General features: G+C 45.2%; 1 pseudogene; it reads right to left on the reverse strand.

The window, feature by feature from the left end:
* Positions 1-945: 945 nt before the first annotated feature.
* On the reverse strand, positions 946-6,390 carry LOC123076469 (putative cysteine-rich receptor-like protein kinase 9; annotated as a pseudogene).
* Positions 6,391-24,001: the final 17,611 nt, after the last annotated feature.

Consider the following 24,001-nt stretch of genomic DNA (forward strand, 5'->3'; position numbering starts at 1 on the left):
ACGTTGCATGCCAACCATCAGTGCGTCTTCTAATAGGTTTACAATGGACCACATTTTAGTATTTAGAGTGGTCTTACATGATGGGCCTACACATTGGACTTACGTGGCAATCTCTGTTTGACACGTTGCATGCCAACCATGGCAAATATTTTGTGATTGCACGCCCAATGTGCAGTAGCTAGCTAACCAACGCAACAGCAGAGGCTAAGCCAGAGAGGTCCGATGTCGGAGAGTCAGGGTTAGCGTTAACGAAGAGCGAATGCAAGGCTATGTGCCAAACCATTTCGCTCACTTCTCAAAGATTCGCAATGAAGTCTTGTATATGTATCAGGTGTTAACAGCAGAGGCTAAACACATGTTAGTATCGATGCGCCAAACCAACCAACATGTGTTTAAGTGCACAGCACCAACATTCCCCTAAAGAAAAGTGTAGCACTAGCATAATAACCCTTTTTCTTATTTTAAAAAGCACCTGCTGCATGCATCCTTTGCCTCCCTTCTTTTTTAGAGAAAAACACGTGCATGCATGCATATCAAGCAGAACTCAACCCAGGAGCGTAACAGGAACAGAATCATACGTCCGTCTTGGTTTACTAGTCCCCTCATATTTTTTATCATATTTTGATCATGATTTTAACTAAAAAAATATAGGTTATAGGTGTCAAAACTAATATCAATGAGAACTACATTCAAATACGAACCTAACATTTTTTTAATAATATGCATTAATATTTTTCTAGTCAAATATGAATTCAAACTTTGATACAAACTACATGAAGAACTAGTAAACCAGGACGGAGGTAGGAAGCAACTAGCGGGAAGTGATCAACATCTGTTGAAGTCTTGAAGATCTAACAAAGACAAGCATCAGTTTTCCGTAAGGCCGCGGGAAACAGACAACCAGGGACTGTTTCCCTCTATGCATTCCAGACCTCTATGCCCATCTTACATGCCGGAGACGTAAGCTACCAGCATGGTGACAGCCACGACTTGGACGATGACGATGGCAATACAAACCGTGAGGACAATGTTATCCTTCACCGTCCTCCCTGCAGCACATGCATCACAGGTTAGAAACAGAGGGCATGTTGGTTTGTAGTCTAAGCTTTGTGTCACACTTATGCTTGCTACATTTTTCTAGTTACATGATCCATATGTCACCGGCATATTTTTTGTGAAATATTGTCATGTTTATAGTGTTCATTTTGTTCGCCACCTTTTTTATGGCAGCCAGGATTTGCCTAAGATTAAGGTTAGGCACTGCAAATCTAGTCATGAACCAAACATGAATCGTCAAGAAATTTACGATCAGCTACTCACGGATCTGCTCTGCCACGGGCAGCGGCGGTGCCGATATCTCGAAGCGGAGGTAGCAGTCGGGGCCGAGGACCACGCTTCCTTGCACGGCACCGGCGGTGGCCCCCCAGCTCCTGGCCATCTGCAGCGTCGAATCCCGCAGGCACCGGGCGCACTCTGCCGCGTCGAGGTCCGGCGCGCACTGTGCCAGCACGCGCACCGTGTCGCCGTTGATCGCCGTGGTGGTCGCGCTGGCGGAGGCCACTTGGCAGTTTGCGGGCCGCGGGACCAGGGACTGTGCCACGGCCACGAGCTTCTGCACGTCGGCGGCGTCGAGGCGCGGGACGGCGTCCCCGGAGAAGGTCGCCGCGCCGATGTCGTCGTCCGCGCCGGCGGAGGACGCGCTGGTGTCAGCGTAGCCAGGAAGCAGCCGTCGTTCAGGAAGCCCGCGCGCCGGCTGGCGTCGCCGCACTGGTCGGTGATCTTTCTGCCGGCGTCGGACAGGCAGCGGAGGCACGGGTCGGGCGCGGTGTCGCCGAAGCAGAAGCCGCGCACGATCGCGCCGCCGGTCCACAGAGAGGCGAAGCCCGTCCGCGCGGCGGCCGAGGGGAGGGCGTCGACGAGCGAGAGGAGGCTGCCGCTGCCGTTGACGGTGGGCGTCGGCGACGGGTAGCACATGGTCACGATGACCTCGGAGGTGGAGCCTGGTCACGATGACCTCGGAGGTGGCGCAGGTGAGCGCCGTCATGGCGGCGACGAGCGAGGGGGGGGGGGGGGGGGGGGGGGGGGGGGGGGGGGGGGAGGAGGAGAGGGCGGCGGGAGCTAGGGAGCGCCATGTCAGTGAGCGATCCGAGGAACGAGAAAGTGTTGTCGCTTCCGGGCCTGCGCCCACAGACGATCGAGAGACGAGGAGGAGTAGAACGCGGCGACGCCGGACCTTAGCTAAGATCGGCTCTGTCAAAGCCTCAAAGTCATGCCGAGCGTCGCATGGTTTTGTTGCCTCATCCGTCCTTCGGGAGCTTTCCGCGCAATTTCCTAACCCCCGTACGTCTGTGATTCAAAGTCTTGTAGTACCACGCAGCGCAGTGGCATGCATGTGCCAACCAGAAACATTTGTTCAAGTGCAAGTGCAACACCAGCGCTTATTACAGTTCCCGTCTACCTCGGACGTCGTCACGCCATTGTCATTGTATGGAGCCAGGGTCCTCAACAGGCCACTCATAATACTGTCGATCTCCACTTTAGCTAGATTTCAGTCAGCTGACTTTTAGTTTTGTGGTCAGTCGATTTGTTGACCATTGGATTGTGCTTTAAGATCTGTGCAGTTTTTCTTTTTTTGTCATGTTTCGGTGGTGTACTGGGCTGGGCTGGCTGGATTTGACCGACTCCTATTTTGGGTCAGTCAATTTCGTTCCTGGGCTGGGTTTTCGCTGGTGTACTAGGCTGGGCTGTTTGGCCCCTGCTTTTTTCCATGGGTTTGCTTTTGTTTTTTGCACCTGTACGCTTTTATTTTTCTATTTTTCAGTTGAGTTTTGTTTCTTCTTTACGTGTATTTCTGGATGTCGAGTGTGTGTAAATGTATACATGTACAAATTACATTAGAGTATGGAAACTTCAGTCTTATATATTTTCTCTACATATTATAAAAAGTGCACTTTTTGTGCTAATTGTGTGGAAAATTTTGCTTTTTTCATTTTCTTTATTCAAATTAAATACATTTTTCTATTATTATGTGTATGAAATGCATGAAAGTACTACACAATATTGTGTAAATTATGCAGACTGCCAAAGTTGCATTATTATATGTGTATTCGCTGCATATTATAAAAGGTGCAATTTCACTGCAAAGTAGTGTGCAAGTTTTTCAAATTTTATTTATTCTTATTATTAAGAGTAATACCAATGTCACTAATTTACTCTCTCTTAGAAAGCTTTCTTTGTTTTATTATGTTTAGTTTTTAATTCATTTCCTGTTTTTAAGGACGATACCAATGCCAATAATTCGTTCCTTGTTTTAAAACTTTTTTATGTAAAATTCACCATTATATGTTTATTTTTACATAACTTAAAATTTGCAATTTATGTGTAAAAATTGTTTCATTATTATTTTTACTTTCTTTCTTCATAATAGGTGGTTGCCACTATACTTGATTTTTTCCTAGAATTTTTATTTTTGTGGGTGTAAGTAAGGTATACACGCAAATATGATACACCATGTGTGTAAATTATAGTAGAGAGCAAAAATTGCACTGTATATGCTTACTTTTTGCATATTACAAAATGCAATATCAGGGCATACTTGTGTGCAATTTATTGTTCAATTTTGTTTCTTCTTAAAGGGTTACATTTTCCCCTAGAAAACTTCATTATTTTGTTTTAGTTTTAGTTTTTATATTTTCTTTCTTCTTAAAGGGTTTCATTCTTACATAGAAAACTTCATTATTTTATTTTATTTTAGTTTTTCTAATTTTCTTTTCTTAAAGGGTTTCATTATTCCATAGAAAACTTAATTATTTTGTTTTAGTTGTAGTTTTTTGTTTTTATTCTTAAAGGATTTCATTCTTCCCTAGAAAACGTCATTATTTTATTTTTGTTTCATTTTTATTTTCTTTCTTCTTAAAGGGTTTCAATCTTCCCTAGAAAATTTCATTATTTTGTTTTTGATTTTTATTTTCTTTCTTTTTAAATGGTTTTATTTTTTCCTAGAAAAAAATCATCATTTTGTTTTCATTTCAATTTTAGTTTTATTTCATTTTCGTTCTTTAATGGTAATTCCAATATCGTTCCTGTATTACATGGTTATCCTTTCATATTATAAAAGCGTAATTTCTGTGTGGAATGTCTGCAATTGCTTTTTGTGAAACCCATCTGTGTAAATTGTGTATAAGTTTTGTCAAAACTTGATTTATTTCTGTATCTTTTTCTTTCTTTTTAATGATAAGACCGATTCCACTATATTATTCCTTCTGAGGAAACTTCTTTTTTGCAAAAATTTCACCATTATATACATATTCTTGCATATTATTAAAAAAAGCAAATTTTGTATAAATAGTATGCAAATTTTGCCATTATTTGATATATATTTCATTTTTCTGTATAGAACTTCGTTATTTTTATTTTGTCTCAGGTTTTATTTCATAGCTTCCTTTAGGAGATAGTAATTCCACTAATTGATTCCTTACTAGAAAACCTTTTTGTGCGAAAAATCCACTACTATATGCTTATTCTTGCATATTATAAAAAGCACCACTTGTGTATAAATTGTGTGCAATTTTTTTATTTTTTCTTTCTCATTTAAGGGCAATACCAATGACACTAATTCATTTCATCGTACAAATATTGTTTTTGCAAAAGTTGCATCGTTATATATTTATTATTGCATATTTAGAAAAAGCGTAATTTTTATGTATTTTTTGTGCAAATTGATCACTATTTGTTTTAGCTTTCCCTTCGTTCTTAAAGGGTAATAGCAATGCACTAGTTCATTCCTTCTTAGAAAACATAAATTTTAATTTTTGTGTGTTTAAATATAAATGCGAGTACCAAATAATATGTTTGTAAATTATAGTAGAATGTGAAAATCGCACTATTATATGCTTATTGTTTGCGCATTTCAAAAAGTGCAATGTTGTGTGCAAGTTTTGAAAGGTTTTTCTTTTTAATTTTCTTTCTTCTTAAAGGTTTTCATTTTTATTATAAAACTTCATTATTTTGATTTTATTTTATTTTTTTCTTCTGACAGGGTAATATCAGCGCCACAAATTCATTCTCCCATAGAAAACTTTTATTTTTGATTTTGTTTTAATTTTCATCTTCTTTTATTTTGTAAGTGTAATACCCTTGTCACTAATCCATTACTTAAAAAAACCTTTTTTTGGCAGAAATCTAACTATTATATGGTTATTTTTTGCATAATAATAATATACTTTTTATATATGCAGATGTATGTGTGTGTATATATATATTGCATGCATGTATAAAAATAAATATACATATGTGAGATTGAACCTATAGCCACTATCCGTTGTATTTTTTCGAGGGGTAAAGCTATGCAAACACTATACTAGAGCAGTCTATATTCAACGTACAGAAAAGGCCGTGGCTTGGCTGAACCGGAGCAGCCCATCCACCTGTGCAGACGCTGCATGGGCTTGTGTGGCTGCATGCCTCGACGCGTTGGGTTGCTCATATCGACTGACTAATTTTGTGGTCAGTCGACTGATCGAAGATCAAAAAAACAGTCGACTTATACCTAGTCATTCCCGTCGATCTCACACGAGCAACCAACGAGGCGCTACAGGAACTTCTCTAATCAGAAATGTCACTACATCGATCGTCTACAGGCCGCACCCGCTCGTCTCCCTTGTCCCTCCCTTGTCGCACCCGTAGGCGACAGGGAGGGCCCCCCGTTGCACCCGCCGGTCTCCTTCTCCCCCACACTCCTCCCTCGCGACGGGCAGAAGGCGTGTCCGGGCAACGGCTGGCTCGTGTCGGCGGCGGCGGCGCCCTTTTTGTCCTCGCTCGGGGGTGCTGCGACGGAGCGGCATCCTTGCGCCAAGGCGGTGCGCCGGCGTGAGCCGCCTCGAGAACGACGGCGCTCAGTGCCCCTGCGGCGGCGGGCCGCGGGTGGAGGCGGTCTGGAGTACCTCACGGTGGAGGGGCGTGCCAGCACCACTGTCGATCTGGATCGGGATCTGGCCCGATCTGGATCGGGATCTGGCCCGATCTGGATCCAGGAGGTTGGAGACGACGCGGGCGGCAGTCAGGACGGCGCCCCTGCCGCGCGGTGGCGATTGGAGCCTCCATGTCCGACAGTGTGGCAACTGCGTGCAGATGGATGGCTTCGATGGCTGCAGATCTGGCGTCCTGTTTAGATCCGTCTCGGTTTGGCCTTGGCCGGCCGGTGGCGCGAGGAGGACCGGTGAGGGGCGGCTGGAGGCTCCCTGCGGGCATGCTGACGGCGGCCCTTGTCTCCGCGGCGACGCTCCGTTCAGTTCCACCCAGTTGTGAGTTCGGGGAGGCGCGACTTCCGGTGAAAATCGCGCCGACTTTGGTCATGGCGGCGTCTATGACGTCGTTCCCTTCTCGAGGCATCGTTGTTGCAGGTCGTGCACCCCACTCGTGATCCGGTGGAAACCCTAGATCTGGATCTACCGGATCGGACGTTGATGGCACCTTCGATGTCGTTGTCCCTCCTGGGGGTATCGTTTTGGAGCAAATGCTGGTTGGACGGGACAAGCGGAGGAGCGGTGTTGCATTCACCGCAAGGCCGACGGCGAATCCCGGTGGCATGGTGCTGCAGAGGTTCGACGACGGGCGCGTGTGGACAGAGACATGCAGGATGGTGGAGTTGTCTGGCACCATGGTGGCGTCGACGGCAGGCCAGGCAAGGTCGATGCATCAGTTCCTGCTCTGGAGATGGACCGGTGGAAGATGGCGGCGGTAGCCTCTGAAAGTGCGTCAGGCCAGTATGAGACCCAATCCTGGTGCGTGGCTGGGCTGGGGCATCCGTCTATAGATGTTAGGGTTTGGTGCGATGTCCGTTTGGTATTGGGCCCTGATATTTGGCACACCTTCATCAAAGGGATAATAGTAGCAACACTGTTGTTTAGATGGTGGCTTGAGGCTGACTGATGTATTACTTTGTGTAATCTTTGTGAATAATAAATAAAATGATTGCATGCATCATCCAGATGCAGAGGCCGGGGGTTTATCCTCCTTTTAAAAAAATTGATCGTCTACAGGAGATAATATAAATGATAAGCTCATCTAGTTTAATCAACAAGACATTTGAGAACAAAAAACGACAAAGTGTTCCGGTGTCAAAACGAAGATGCCCTATACATGTTCCCTCGCATAGCCTCCTCTGAGGCGACTCGAGGGCTAACCCTAGGCCGCCACCGCGCTCCCCTTTTCTCCCTTTGCCACCACCAAAGGTGCTCGCCGGTGCGCGCGCGGCCCCTATGAAGGTGGCGGCGGGGATCCGACGACTCTGTCTTGTTGGAGGGCCGCTCATGACCCTCCGCCCGTGGCCGCCCAACCGTCGCATGTCGTTGCCCCTTTTCGGACTTCTCTGTGATTCTACGCCTTCAATCGACGTCTCTCGGCCGACGTCTTGTCTTGCCGCTGCCGGCGACGTCGAGCTACTGGCCTGTTTCCGTTGCTCGTGGGTCTGCCTCTTGTTATTCCCCTTTGGCAGCTTGACCGCCTTGGTCAGAATTCTAGGGGAACCTCTCTGTCGGCTGCTGGTGCGGTACCCGTCAAGCCTGGGTGAAAGGGTTATGGCCCTTTGCTGCTGCGGAGACAGATTTTGTGTTGGTCATGTCTGACCCTTTGGATGCAGCTAGCTACACGAAACATGCCCAATGGTGCCCTCCAGAAGCCTTGGGTTAGGTTAGCTAGTTTTGGCATTGCGGTAGTCGATGGTAACGGTGTCTGCTCTTGCCTTTGAGTCATTCCTCTTAGCACTTTATATCTATGTTCTGCTTTGTTTTCATTTCTTTGTATTGTGGTGTCTTTGTAATTCTGATGGATTTGTTAATTCAAAGTCGAGCTAGGTTCGAGCCCTCTCTTGAGCTTGGCCGAAGCTGGTTTCTCTAAAAACAAAATAACTACAATCATTGGTGCAACTTGAAATGTGGTCTATCTAACCATTTTGTATGTTCCCATATAATTTCATTTCATTTCACTATGTTACATGAGCATAACGAAATGTGACGCCCGGATAATTAAGCTACAATAATCTCTGCTAACGATGCCACGTCACCATGATTACTGTTGTTAATCTCGCGATGATTCAATCCCGTTCGGATTCAAAATTCAAATTCAGCTTAAACAATAAAAGTTTTGAAACAATAAAACTAAAATGTTCGGATTGTGAAAAATAACCCATACTAAATATTGGTGGAAAAACCACATTTTTATAAAAGGGTTACATGCACTTAAGTGACTAAAACAGTAGGTAAAATTGTTAACTAAATGTCTTTTGAATATTATAAAATGCTAAACTATTTTGATCAGGGGTAAAACTTTTTCTAAAAGTAGTTGGACTTGTAACTCTATTTTAGCTATGGGTTTTACTTTTTGTAAAACTATAAACTACTAAGTAAATAAAAGAAAACAGAAAAGAAAAAGTAAAAATAAAACAAAACCCTAAAAGGAAAAGAAAACAGAGGACTTAACCTACTAGGCCATTTGGCCCACCTAACTAAAACAGGCCCGGCCCACCACGCACTTCCCATATCCTCCACCCCCGTAACCCTAACTGAAGGAAATATGCCCTAGAGGCAATAATAAAGTATTATTTATTTCCTTACATCATGATAAATGTTTATTATTCATGCTAGAATTGTATTAACCGGAAACATAATACATGTGTGAATACATAGACAAATAGAGTGTCACTAGTATGCCTCTACTTGACTAGCTCGTTAATCAAAGATGGTTCTATTTCCTAGCCATAGACATGAGTTGTCATTTGATTAACGGGATCACCTCATTAGGAGAATGACGTGATTGACTTGACCCATTCCGTTAGCTTAGCACTCGATCGTTTAGTATGTTTCTATTGCTTTCTTCATGACTTATACATGTTCCTATGACTATGAGATTATGCAACTCCCGTTTACCGGAGGAACACTTTGTGTGCTACCAAATGTCACAACGTAACTGGGTGATTATAAAGGTGCTCTACAGGTGTCTCCAAAGGTACTTGTTGGGTTGGCGTATTTCGAGATTAGGATTTGTCACTCCGATTGTCGGAGAGGTATCTCTGGGCCCACTCGGTAATGCACATCACTATAAGCCTTGCAAGCATTGTGACTAATGAGTTAGTTGCGGGATGATGTATTATGGAACGAGTAAAGAGACTTGCCGGTAACGAGATTGAACTAGGTATCGAGATACCGACGATCGAATCTCGGGCAAGTAACATACTGATGACAAAGGGAACAACGTATGTTGTTATGCGGTCTGACCGATAAAGATCTTCGTACAATATGTAGGAACCAATATGATCATCCAGGTTCCGCTATTGGTTGTTGACCGGAGAGGTGTCTCGGTCATGTCTACATAGTTCTCGAACCCGTAGGGTCCGCACGCTTAAAGTTACGATGACAGTTATATTATGAGTTTATATGTTTTGATGTACCGAAGGTTGATCGGAGTCCCGGATGTGATCACGGACATGACGAGGAGTCTCGAAATGGTCGAGACATAAAGATTGATATATTGGAAGCCTATGTTTGGACATCGGAAGTGTTCCGGGTGAAATCGGGATTTTTCCGGAGTATCGGGAGGTTACCGGAACCCCCCGGGAACTTAATGGGCCTTAGTGGGCCTAGGTGGAAGAGAGGAGAGGAGGCTAGGGCAGGGCCGCACCCCCTTCCCCCCCAGTCCGAATAGGACAAGGAGAGGGGGGCGGCGCCCCCCTTCCTTCCTCCCCTCCACCTCTTCCCCTCTTCCACTCCTAGTCCAACATGGAAAGGGGGGAGTCCTACTCCCGGTAGGAGTAGGACTCCTCCTGGCGCGCCACACCTCCTAGGCCGGCGGCCTCCCCCTTGCTCCTTTATATACGGGGGCAGGGGGGCACCTCTAGACACACAATTGATATACGATATTTTAGCCGTGTGCGGTGCCCCCCTCCACCATATTACACCTCGATAATATCGTTGCGGAGCTTAGGCGAAGCCCTGCGTCGGTAGAACATCATCATCGTAACCACGCCGTCGTGCTGACGAAACTCTCCCTCAACACTCGGCTGGATTGGAGTTCGAGGGACGTCATCGAGCTGAACGTGTGCTGAACTCGGAGGTGCCGTGCGTTCGGTACTTAATCGGTCGGATCGTGAAGACGTACGACTACATCAACCGCGTTGTGTTAACACTTCCGCTTTCGGTCTACTAGGGTACATGGACAACACTCTCCCCTCTCGTTGCTATGCATCACCATGATCTTGCGTGTGCGTAGGAATTTTTTTGAAATTACTACGTTCCCCAACAGTGGCATCCGAGCCTGGTTTTATGCGTTGATGCTATGCACGAGTAGAACACAAGTGAGTTGTGGGCGATATAAGTCATACTGCTTACCAGCATGTCATACTTTGGTTCGGCGGTATTGTGAGATGAAGCGGCCCGGACCGACATTACGCGTACGCTTACGCGAGACTGGTTTCACCATTGCGAGCACTCGTTGCTTAAAGGTGACTGGCGGGTGTCTGTCTCTCTCACTTTAGTTGAACCGAGTGTGGCTACGCCCGGTCCTTGCGAAGGTTAAAACAGCACCAACTTGACAAACTATCGTTGTGGTTTTGATGCGTATGTAAGAACGGTTCTTGCTGAGAGAGCTACTTTCAGTGCTTGGAAGTGTAAATTCATCCATGATATTTCTTTGCTTGCTCACAGGGTGAAGGACTGTAACAAGCCAAAGCTTTTGGCTTGGATTGCTTCTTTGTTGTAAAGCAAGTACAGTTAGTTAGCAAATAGGTAGACTCTTTCCCCTTTTGTTTTCTTGTTTGTATAGTTTGTTTTTACTTGTACAGTGGTACTTTATCTAATAAAGGACTGTGGGGCTTTGCCTCACAGTAAATATTCAAAAAAAAAGAACGGTTCTTGCTAAGCCCATAGCAGCCACGTAAAACTTGCAACAACAAAGTAGAGGACGTCTAACTTGTTTTTGCAGGGCATGTTGTGATGTGATATGGTCAAGACATGATGCTATATTTTATTGTATGAGATGATCATGTTTTGTAACCGAGTTATCGGCAACTGGCAGGAGCCATATGGTTGTCGCTTTATTGTATGCAATGCAATCGCCATGTAATTGTTTTACTTTATCACTAAGCGGTAGCGATAGTCGTAAAAGCAATAAGTTGGCGAGAGGACAATGATACTACGATGGAGATCAAGGTGTCGCGCCGGTGACGATGGTGATCATGACGGTGCTTCGAAGATGGAGATCACAAGCACAAGATGATGATGGCCATATCATATCACTTATATTGATTGCATGTGATGTTTATCTTTTATGCATCTTATCTTGCTTTGATTGACGGTAGCATTATAAGATGATCTCTCACTAAAATTTCAAGATAAAAAGTGTTCTCCCTGAGTATGCACCATTGCGAAAGTTCTTCATGCTGAGACACCACGTGATGATCGGGTGTGATAGGCTCTACGTTCAAATACAACGGGTGCAAAACAGTTGCACACGCGGAATACTCAGGTTAAACTTGATGAGCCTAGCATATGCAGATATGGCCTCGGAACACGGAGACCGAATGGTCGAGCGTGAATCATATAGTAGATATGATCAACATAGTGATGTTCACCAGTGAAACTACTCCATCTCACGTGATGATCGGACATGGTTTAGTTGATTTGGATCACGTAATCACTTAGATGATTAGAGGGATGTCTATCTAAGTGGGGGTTCTTAAGTAATATGATTAATTGAACTTGAATTTATCATGAACTTAGTACCTGATAGTATCTTGCTTGTCTATGTTAATTGTAGATAAATGGCCCGTGCTGTTGTTCCGTTGAATTTTAATGCGTTCCTTGAGAAAGCAAAGTTGAAAGATGATGGTAGCAATTACACGGACTGGGTCCGTAACTTGAGGATTATCCTCATTGCTGCACAGAAAAATTACATCCTGGAAGCACCGCTGGGTGCCAGGCCTCCTGCAAGAGCAACACCAGAAGTTATGAACGTCTGGCAGAGCAAAGCTGATGACTACTCGATAGTTCAGTGTGCCATGATTTACGGCTTAGAACCGGGTCTTCAACGACGTTTTGAATGTCATGGAGCATATGAGATGTCAGGAGTTGAAGTTAATATTTCAAGCAAATGCCCAGATTGAGAGATATGAAGTCTCTAATAAGTTCTACAGCTGCAAGATGGAAGAGAATAGTTCTGTCAGTGAGCATATACTCAAAATGTCTGGGTATAATAATCACTTGATTCAACTGGGAGTTAATCTTCCGGATGATAGCGTCATTGACAGAATTCTTCAATCACTACCACCAAGCTACAAGAGCTTCGTGATGAACTATAACATGCAAGGGATGAATAAGACAATTCCCGAGCTCTTCGCAATGCTAAAGGCAGCGGAGGTAGAAATCAAAAAGGAGCATCAAGTGTTGATGGTCAGTAAAACCACTAGTTTCAAGAAAAAGGGCAAAGGGAAGAAGAAGGGGAACTTCAAGAAGAACAGCAAGCAAGATGCTGTTCAGGAGAAGAAACCCAGGTCTGGACCTAAGCCTGAAACTGAGTGCTTCTACTGCAAGCAGACTGGTCACTGGAAGCGGAACTGCCCCAAGTATTTGGCGGATAAGAAGGATGGCAAGGTTAACAAAGGTATATGTGATATACATGTTATTGATGTGTACCTTACTAATGCTCGCAGTAGCACCTGGGTATTTGATACTGGTTCTGTTGCTAATATTTGCAACTCGAAACAGGGGCTACGGATTAAGCGAAGATTGGCTAAGGACGAGGTGACGATGCGCGTGGGAAATGGTTCCAAAGTCGATGTGATCGCGGTCGACACGCTACCTCTACATCTACCTTCGGGATTAGTTTTAGACCTAAATAATTGTTATTTGGTGCCAGCGTTGAGCATGAACATTATATCTGGATCTTGTTTGATGTGAGACGGTTATTCATTTAAATCAGAGAATAATGGTTGTTCTATTTATATGAATAATATCTTTTATGGTCATGCACCCTTGAAGAGTGGTCTATTTTTAATGAATCTCGATAGTAGTGACACACATATTCATAATGTCGAAGCCAAAAGATGCAGAGTTGATAATGACAGTGCAACTTATTTGTGGCACTGCCGTTTAGGTCATATCGGTGTAAAGCGCATGAAGAAACTCCATACTGATGGACTTTTGGAATCACTTGATTATGAATCACTTGGTACTTGCGAACCGTGCCTCATGGGCAAGATGACTAAAACACCGTTCTCCGGAACTATGGAGAGAGCAACAGATTTATTGGAAATCATACATACAGATGTATGTGGTCCGATGAATATTGAGGCTCGTGGCGGATATCGTTATTTTCTCACCTTCACAGATGATTTGAGGAGATATGGGTATATCTACTTAATGAAACATAAGTCTGAAACATTTGAAAATTTCAAAGAATTTCAGAGTGAAGTTGAAAATCATCGTAACAAGAAAATAAAATTTCTACGATCTGATCGTGGAGGAGAATATTTGAGTTATGAGTTTGGTCTTCATTTGAAACAATGCGGAATAGTTTCGCAACTCACGCCACCCGGAACACCACAACGTAATGGTGTGTCCGAACGTCGTAATCGTACTTTACTAGATATGGTGCGATCTATGATGTCTCTTACTGATTTACCGCTATCGTTTTGGGGTTATGCTTTAGAGACGGCTGCATTCACTCTAAATAGGGCACCATCAAAATCCGTTGAGACTTCGCCTTATGAACTATGGTTTGGCAAGAAACCAAAGTTGTCGTATCTTAAAGTTTGGGGTTGCGATGCTTATGTGAAGAAACTTCAACCTGATAAGCTCGAACCTAAATCGGAGAAATGTGTCTTCATAGGATACCCAAAGGAGACTGTTGGGTACACCTTCTATCACAGATCCGAAGGCAAGACATTCGTTGCTAAGAATGGATCCTTTCTAGAGAAGGAGTTTCTCTCGAAAGAAGTGAGTGGGAGGAAAGTAGAACTTGATGAGGTAACTGTACCTGCTCCCTTATTGGAAAGTAGATCATCATAGAAATCAGTTTCTGCGACACCTACACCAATTAGTGGGGAAGTTAATGATAATGATCATGAAACTTCAGATCAAGTTATTACTGAACCTCGTAGGTCAACCAGATCAAGAACCGCACCAGAGTGGTACGGTAATCCTGTTCTGGAGGTTATGTTACTAGACCATGATGAACCTACGAACTATGAAGAAGCGATGGTGAGCCCAGATTCTGCAAAATGGCTTGAGGCCATGAAATCCGAGATGGGATCCATGTATGAGAACAAAGTATGGACTTTGGTTGACTTGCCCGATGATCGGCAAGCCATTGAAAATAAATGGATCTTCAAGAAGAAGACTGACGCTGACGGTAATGTTACTGTCTATAAAGCTCGACTTGTTGCGAAAGGTTTTCGACAAGTTCAAGGGATTGACTACGATGAGACCTTCTCACCCGTAGCGATGCTTAAGCCTGTCCGAATCATGTTAGCAATTGCTGCATTTTATGATTATGAAATTTGGCAAATGGATGTCAAAACTGCATTCCTGAATGGATTTCTGGAAGAAGAGTTGTATATGATGCAACCGGAAGGTTTTGTCGATCCAAAGGGAGCTAACAAAGTGTGCAAGCTCCAGCGATCCATTTATGGACTGGTGCAAGCCTCTCGGAGTTGGAATAAACGCTTTGATAGTATGATCAAAGCATTTGGTTTTATACAGACTTTTGGAGAAGCCTGTATTTACAAGAAAGTGAGTGGGAGCTCAGTAGCATTTCTGATATTATATGTGGATGACATATTGCTGATTGGAAATGATATAGAATTTCTGGATAGCATAAAGGGATACTTGAATAAGAGTTTTTCAATGAAAGACCTCGGTGAAGCTGCATATATATTAGGCATTAAGATCTATAGAGATAGATCAAGACGCTTAATTGGACTTTCACAAAGCACATACCTTGACAAAGTTTTGAAGAAGTTCAAAATGGATCAAGCAAAGAAAGGGTTCTTGCCTGTACTACAAGGTGTGAGATTGAGTAAGACTCAATGCCCGACCACTGCAGAAGATAAAGAGAAGATGAAAGATGTTCCCTATGCTTCAGCCATAGGCTCTATCATGTATGCAATGTTGTGTACCAGACCTGATGTGTGCCTTGCTATAAGTTTAGAAGGGAGGTACCAAAGTAATCCAGGAGTGGATCACTGGACAGCGGTCAAGAACATCCTGAAATACCTGAAAAGGACTAAGGATATGTTTCTCACTTATGGAGGTGACAAAGAGCTCATCGTAAATGGTTACGTTGATGCAAGCTTTGACACTGATCCGGACGATTCTAAATCGCAAACCGGATATGTATTTACATTGAACGGTGGAGCTATCAGTTGGTGCAGTTCTAAGCAAAGTGTCGTGGCGGGATCTACGTGTGAAGCGGAGTACATAGCTGCTTCGGAAGCAGCAAATGAAGGAGTCTGGATGAAGGAGTTCATATCCGATCTAGGTGTCATACCTAGTGCATCGGACTAATGAAAATCTTTTGTGACAATACTGGTGCAATTGCCTTAGCAAAGGAATCTAGATTTCACAAGAGAACCAAGCACATCAAAAGACACTTCAATTCCATCCGGGATTTAGTCCAGGTGGGAGACATAGAAATTTGCAAGATATATACGGATCTGAATGTTGCAGACCCATTGACTAAGCCTCTTCCACGAGCAAAACATGATTAGCACCAAGACTCCATGGGTGTAAGAATCATTACTGTGTAATCTAGATTATTGACTCTAGTGCAAGTGGGAGACTGAAGGAAATATGCCCTAGAGGCAATAATAAAGTATTATTTATTTCCTTATATCATGATAAATGTTTATTATTCATGCTAGAATTGTATTAACCGGAAACATAATACATGTCTGAATACATAGACAAACAGAGTGTCACTAGTATGCCTCTACTTGACTAGCTCGTTAATCAAAGATGGTTATGTTTCCTAGCCATAGACATGAGTTGTCATTTGATTAACGGGATCACCTCATTAGGAGAATGACGTGATTGACTTGATCCATTCCGTTAGCTTAGCACTCGATCGTTTAGTATGTTGCTATTGCTTTCTTCATGACTTATACATGTTCCTATGACTATGAGATTATGCAACTCCCGTTTACCGGAGGAACACTTTGTGTGCTACCAAACGTCACAACGTAACTGGGTGATTATAAAGGTGCTCTACAGGTGTCTCCAAAGGTACTTGTTGGGTTGGCGTATTTCGAGATTAGGATTTGTCACTTCGATTGTCGGAGAGGTATCTCTGGGCCCACTCGGTAATGCACATCACTATAAGCCTTGCAAGCATTGTGACTAATGAGTTAGTTGCGGGATGATGTATTACGGAACGAGTAAAGAGACTTGCCGGTAACGAGATTGAACTAGGTATCGAGATACCGACGATCGAATCTCGGGCAAGTAACATACCGATGACAAAGGGAACAACGTGTGTTGTTATGCGGTCTGACCGATAAAGATCTTCGTAGAATATGTAGGAACCAATATGAGCATCCAGGTTCCGCTATTGGTTATTGACCATAGAGGTGTCTCGGTCATGTCTACATAGTTCTCGAGCCCGTAGGATCCGCGCGCTTAAAGTTACGATGACAGTTATATTATGAGTTTATATATTTTGATGTACCGAAGGTTGATCGGAGTCCCGGATGTGATCACGGACATGACGAGGAGTCTCGAAATGGTCGAGACATAAAGATTGATATATTGGAAGCCTATGTTTGGACATCGGAAGTGTTCCGGGTGAAATCGGGATTTTTTCGGAGTACCGGGAGGTTACCGGAACCCCCCGGGAACTTAATGGGCCTTAGTGGGCCTAGGTGGAAGAGAGGAGAGGAGGCTAGGGCAGGACCGCGCCCCCCTTCCCCCCCAGTCCGAATAGGACAAGGAGAGGGGGGCGGCGCCCCCCCTTCCTTCCTCCCCTCCACCTCTTCCCCTCTTCCACTCCTAGTCCAACATGGAAAGGGGGGAGTCCTACTCCCGGTAGGAGTAGGACTCCTCCTGGCGCGCCACACCTCCTAGGCCGGTGGCCTCCCCCTTGCTCCTTTATATACGGGGGCAGGGGGCACCTCTAGACACACAATTGATATACGATATTTTAGCCGTGTGCGGTGCCCCCCTCCACCATATTACACCTCGATAATATCGTTGCGGAGCTTAGGCGAAGCCCTGCGTCGGTAGAACATCATCATCGTCACCACGCCGTCGTGCTAACGAAACTCTCCCTCAACACTCGGCCGGATCGGAGTTCGAGGGACGTCATCGAGCTGAACGTGTGCTGAACTCGGAGGTGCCGTGCGTTCGGTACTTGATCGGTCGGATCGTGAAGACGTACGACTACATCAACCGCGTTGTGTTAACGCTTCCGCTTTCGGTCTACGAGGGTACGTGGACAACACTCTCCCCTCTCGTTGCTATGCATCACCATGATCTTGCGTGTGCGTAGGAAATTTTTTGAAATTACTACGTTCCCCAACACTAACCCCCACTCGCCCCACTCCCTCCCCCGATTCCCCCTGGATCGGGATCGATCCCCCACTCTCCCCCACGCCTCGCTCCTCTCGCTCCCCCCCGATCTGGATCGGGGCGCAACGGCGTCCCTCGCCGCTTTCAGTTGTTCACTGTCGCATCGCCGCCGTTTTGCGCGTCGTCGTCACTGGATCGCCGGTGCCACCTCGCCATGAAGTCACCCCACCGCCCCGACCTCATCACCGCCGTCGCCGGACTGCCTCCCCGTCTTCGACATCGTCGTCCTCGTCCTCCTCCCCGCGCCCCGCTGCCCCGAACCCTATGCCCGCTGTGAGGCTCCAGCCGCTCCTCCTCTCCCCTCTGTCCCCGCGCGAGCACCACCGCGCCGGCTCGCCCGTCGCCTTGCCGCAGCACGCACCAACCGCCCCGTCCCGCACCCGTGCACTGTGTCGCCGTGGCCGCGACTTGCGCCACTCACCGCAAGCGCTCCGGCGCCCGCTCGCGGCCGCCGCCGCGCCGCCTAGTCCCACGCCTCCCTACGCCTTCCTCTGCCCGGGGCCGCTCGTGACCGCCTCCACTCGCTGGAGTTCCCCGCCGCATCGGTCGCCCTGCTCCCGCCTGCTGCTTCTTCTGCTACTGCCGCCGCTGCTTGCCACGAGCGCGCACCTCCCCGCTGCCCCACGCCCTCGCCCGGCCGCGTCCCTGCGTGGCCTCGTGGCGCCGCCCCACTCCGGCCGCGGCCACGGCCACTGGCGCCGGGCCATGCGCCCGCCTCCTTCGCCCCCTGGCCGCTGCGCCTATCGGGCGGGCTGGCGCCCGACGTCCGGCTCCGCCCAGCGCCCGCTAACCCGCCCCCGTTTGGCCCTAGGGGCCTATGACATGGGGGTCTCGCCTAGAACAGTTTTTAGAAAAAAAGATAAAGATTAAAAATAATAACAATAACAATAATTAATTAATAAAGTAATTAACATGGTAATTAAACGAATTAATTAGGTTAATTAGTTAACAGTAAATGACAGTGGGACCCACGTGTCAGTTTGGCCAGTCAACGGTCAGAGTTGACCGCTGAAGTCATGCTGACATCATAAAATGAATTTTGAATTAAATTAATTCTAAAATGAATTAAAACTTTAAAAATTAATATAAAATAAACCGTAACTCGGATGAAAATACTTTGTACATGAAAGTTGCTCCGAACGACGAGACGAATCCGAATACGCAGCCCGTTCGTCAGCCAGACGTCCCTAGCATAGCGAACATGCAACATTTCACCTCCGATTCATCTGACCGAAAACGCAAAACACCGGGGATACTTTCCCGGATGTTTACCCCCTTCGCCGGTATCACCTACTACCGCGTTAGGGCACTCCTAGCACCGGTCTTTGTCATGTCATGCATCGTCATGCTTATGTTTGCATTATATTTATTGTTGCTTCCCCCTCTTCTCTCCGGTAGACTACGAGACCGACGCCGCTGCTGCCCCGGTCGACTGCGGAGTTGACGACCCCTCCTTCTTGCTAGAGCAACCAGGCAAGCCCCCCCTTGATCACCAGATATCGCCTATTCTTCCGTCTACTGCTTGCATTAGAGTAGTGTAGCATGTTACTGTTCGGTTAATCATATTCTGTTGCATAGCCTGTCATTGTTGTCACAGCTGTTGATACCTTACCTACAATCCTAAATGCTTAGTATAGGATGCTAGTTTACCATCTGTGGCCCTACATTCTTGTCTGTCTGCCTTGCTATACTATCGGGCCGTGAGCACTCGGGAGGTAATCACGGGTATATACTTACATACATACATACTATACAGATTGTGACTAAAGTTGGGTCGGCTTGTTGAGTTCCCGCGGTTGATTCACGGATTGGGGCTGAAAGGACATACTTTCCCGACGGCCCTCTGAGTGGATCTTTGTGGCGGAGCGACAGGGCAGGATGAGACCACCTAGGTGAGAGGTGGGCCTGGCCCTGGTCGGTGTTCGCGGTTACTTCATAATAACACGCTTAACGAGATCTTGGTATTTGATCTGAGTCTGGCCACTGGCCTATACGCACTAAACAACTACGCGGGAACAGTTATGGGCACTCGACGTCGTGGTATCAGCCGAAGCCTTCTTGACGTCAGCGACTGAGCGGCGCGTGCCGGGTTGGACTGGAACGCCTGCCCTTGTATAAGAGAGGCTAGGTCTGCTCACCGGCCGCCCTCGCAACGTGCAGGTGTGCAATGGGCGATGGGCCCAGACCCCTGCGCACATAGGATTTAGACCGGCGTGCTGACCTCTCTGTTGTGCCTAGGTGGGGCTGCGACGTTTTGATCTTCCGAGGCCGGGCATGACCCAGGAAAGTGTGTCCGGCCAGAGGGATCGAGTGTGTTGGGAAATGTGGTGCATCCCTGCAGGGAAGTTTATCTATTCGAATAGCCGTGTCCCTCGGTAAAAGGACGACACGGAGTTGTACCTTGACCTTATGAGAACTAGAATCAAATATTTAATAAAACACACACAGACAAGTTCCAGAGACAACCCGGTGATCGCTTTCCCATAGGGCGAGGAGGGGAGGATCGCCGGGTAGGATTATGCTATGCGATGCTACCTGGAGGACTTCAATCTACTCTCTTCTACATGCTGCAAGACGGAGGCTGCCGGAAGCGTAGTCTTTGATAGGACTAGCTATCCCCCTCTTATTCTGGCATTCTGCAGTTCAGTCCACCGATATTGCCTCTTTTCACATATACCCATGCATATGTAGTGTAGATCCTTGCTTGCGAGTACTTTGGATGAGTACTCACGGTTGCTTTGCTCCCTCTTTTCCCCTTTTCCTCTTCTTCCCGGACGCCGCAACCAGATGTTGGAGCCCAGGAGCCAGACGCCACCGTCGATGACGACTCCTACTACACTGGAGGTGCCTCCTACTACGTGCAGGCCGCTGACGACGACCAGAAGTAGTTTAGGAGGATCCCAGTCACAAGGCCTACGCCTCTTTCGATTTGTATCCCAGTTTGTGCTAGTCATCTTATGGCAACTTGTTTAACTTATGTCTGTACTCAGATATTGTTGCTTCCGCTGACTCGTTTATGTTCGAGCACTTGTATACGAGCCCTCGAGACCCCTGACTTGTAATATGATGCTTGTATGACTTATTTTACTTTTAGAGTTGTGTTGTGATATCTTCTCGTGAGTCCCTGATCTTGATCGTATACATTTGCGTGCATAATTAGTGTATGATTGAATCGGGGGCGTCACACGAAAATAATGCTACACATTGAATTAACTAGGCCCGTGCAACTTTAATTCTCTAGAAAAGAAGGACTATCCTGGCCTTTGCATGAAGCGACACATATAACTATTTATTAAAATGAATAGAGTACGAGAGTGCGAATAACATCTCATGTAGATAATCAAAGATAAGATAGAAAACAAATAGCCACATCTAAGTGCATCTAGTGCCCGTGCCCCCTTAGTGGTTTTGGAGTATTGAAGACAAATAGGTTAAGGGAGTAATGTGTTTGTGACTGTACACATGAGTTATAGTCACTGAAGATGTGTTTTAACCGACGAAAGATGGCCCCCAAATATGTATTGCTTCGAGTGAAGAATTTGGTGTGTCCTTTGAAGAAATTGAAGTGAAGAATTGGAAGTTTGAAGACTTTGTTTTCTTAGTTTCTTTCTTCTTATTTTGAGTCATAAGAAACACCGTACTATTAAAGGGGGTCTAGGTGCTATATAGACGTATCTTCGAAGTAATTCTCAAAACCTACAACTACCTATTTCTTCTAGTTGAAGACTTTGGAAATATCTTGCAGTGTAATCGAGTTCCTCAGCGACAAAGACAAGTTCTTCTGGTTGTTGACGGAATTGGTCTGAATGAGGAGTTAGGATTTCGCTAGTGCGATTTGCCTATCGTGAGGAAATTGAGTGCCCCGACGAATTTGAGAGTTCAAATTCCGACTGTTGTTGCACTGAGTGACAACTGTCGAGTGGATCCTTATCCTGACAACGGTCATGTCCGAAGGGGCATTTATGACAATTCATGTCGGGTTGCCCCTGGCTATAAATAGTCGCCCGCACAACCACTTGTTGGTTGCCTGCTCCAAGAGAGAGATTGACACTTGTCATTTGAGAGCAACCCATCCTCTGATGAATTTGGGAAAACACAAGTGAGGAAAAACCCCACCAAAGCCAAAGTGATTGAGCATCACTAAAGAGATTGATCTGTGCGATCCGGCACCTATTGTCTTTGAAGACTATCATTCTTCCAGATGGTTAGAAATCACGTTCTGGGCAACCCAAGAGTAATTGTGGCGTGTTGGTGAATAAGTCTGTGAAGAGTTTGGAAGACTACCTTGAATACTTCCACGGGTGATTGGGTGAGGTCTACAGTGACCTTAGCTCAAGGAGAATATGATGAAGACTAAGCGTATTATGGGTTGAATCTCAAGCCGCTCCAGCCAGATGTACAGTTGATATAACAACTGGAACTGGTCTACCAAATCATCGTGTCATCATCGAGCCAACTTGGTTTCAAATTCCTCATCCCTTTACTCTTAGTATTTCAGCTGCTAAAGAATTTGTGATCTACATTCTGAAGAATTTGAAGTGAAGACTTTCATCATGATGCCTTTGATTTCTTCAGATCATCTTGGTGTCGGGGTGGACAGCAGATGGTGCGAAGCACCCTAGATCATCACCATGGAATTGGATCCATCGCCAAGAGGGACACATGCATCACACTAAGGTGAATTCTATCCCTTATGTGTGCCTTCTTGGTTCTCTTGAGGATGGTTACTACTTGACCGTCCTACCCTTTGCACATATAAGTTTGAGCCAATGATGAGCGTGCAATGGAGGAAGTCGTGCACTAGCGAGCACCCACGCCATCCGCAAATGGAAGCGAAGTAGGAACCGTGAAGATGAAGGCAAGGTTCCACAAGCATCGAGGGGTATCCACGTGAAGGCCCGCAGTCACAAAGCCCTCTAGATACCCGGTGTGCACATGCCTTAGGACCCCGTGCACACAGGGGCTGCGTCCAGCTCTCTGGACACCCCACACGCATGGCCCCTTTTACCCCGTGCCTACAAGCCTCTCACGTGGGCTTCCTGCGAGTAACCATGGGGAAAATGACCCTTGTACCCTTACTTACCCCTTCATTTGCCTAGGACTATATATACTCTTCCCCTTCCTCCATCCTAGGGTTAGCAAAGTATACACTTGGACATTTTGCTCCTTGTACCTCCTTCTAGAGGAACAAGACTCCCAACTTGAAAAGGGATCTCATCATAGATCATCAAGACCTTCAACTTGGAGAAGGATCTCTAAGTGGATCATCAAGACGTCATCTATCCCATAGAGATTTTGGAAGAACCTACCCTTTTACTTTCTTGCTTGTTGCTTGTGGATTCTAGGTGTATCTTGATTTGGATGATGAGAGAGCACATGTGTGATGTGGATAGTATTATTGCGTGTTCCCCTTTGTGATTTTTTGTGTTCTTCCCAAAATGCACCTCCAATTCGTGAAGATTGGGCAAACAAGGGCTTGACCCTACATCAATAGATCTTTTTAAGTCTTAGCTTCAACCAAACATCGGGGGTGCTTATGTCTTTATTTTGGGATCCTTAAACAAACCGTTGTTGGGCTCTAAAACGGTGGACAAGCTACAAGATTTGAGCCTGTTTTATAGGGCCAATCTCTCTTGTGGTGCTTTGCGACCCATTTTGTCCGCTAGGGCTATTTCTCGCCCGCTCTGAGGCCTAGCTGTTGTTTTATTTATCACAAACTGCCAACTCACAAACATACAAGTGTACAAGCTGCGAAGGGCCGTGGTGCTATATGATTGGCACAATACTATAGTTGCGGGACGAGTTTTTACTTTGTGGTTTTCTTATCGGGTTTTTCATTGCTTGCAGTGGTTTTCTTCAGGTTTCTCTGGTTTTCTTTGGTTTTTCTTTTTCTTTGTTTACTTCTTCGGTTTTCACAGATTTATTATTTTTTCCTTTTTGTTTTTAACATACGTCTTCCTTTTTTGTACACATTATAGTACATTTTTTGTATACATCATAAATCTTTTTATACACGCTTAACTTATTACAAATGCATGATTAGCATTATTTCATATATATATATATATATTTAGATGTCTATTTCTACATACACATTGGACTTATTTTGAATACATATAGAATATTTTTATAGACTTTTTTTCAAATACACGATTAACATTTTTTTAAATACATTTTTTGAATATTTTGTCAAATACATGTTTCACATTTTCCAAATACATGTTGAAATGTTTTTTTTGAATGAAACATTTTTAACTATGCAAACATTTTTTATATTGTATAAACATTTAATGAAAGCATATTTTTGAAACGTGCGAATATTTTTCTATATGTAGCACACATTTTTTAGTGGTACGAAACATCTTTTAAAATTAATTGAATATTTTTTA

The sequence above is a fragment of the Triticum aestivum genome, chromosome 3D (assembly GCF_018294505.1).
Source record: "Triticum aestivum cultivar Chinese Spring chromosome 3D, IWGSC CS RefSeq v2.1, whole genome shotgun sequence".
NCBI lineage: Eukaryota > Viridiplantae > Streptophyta > Magnoliopsida > Poales > Poaceae > Triticum > Triticum aestivum.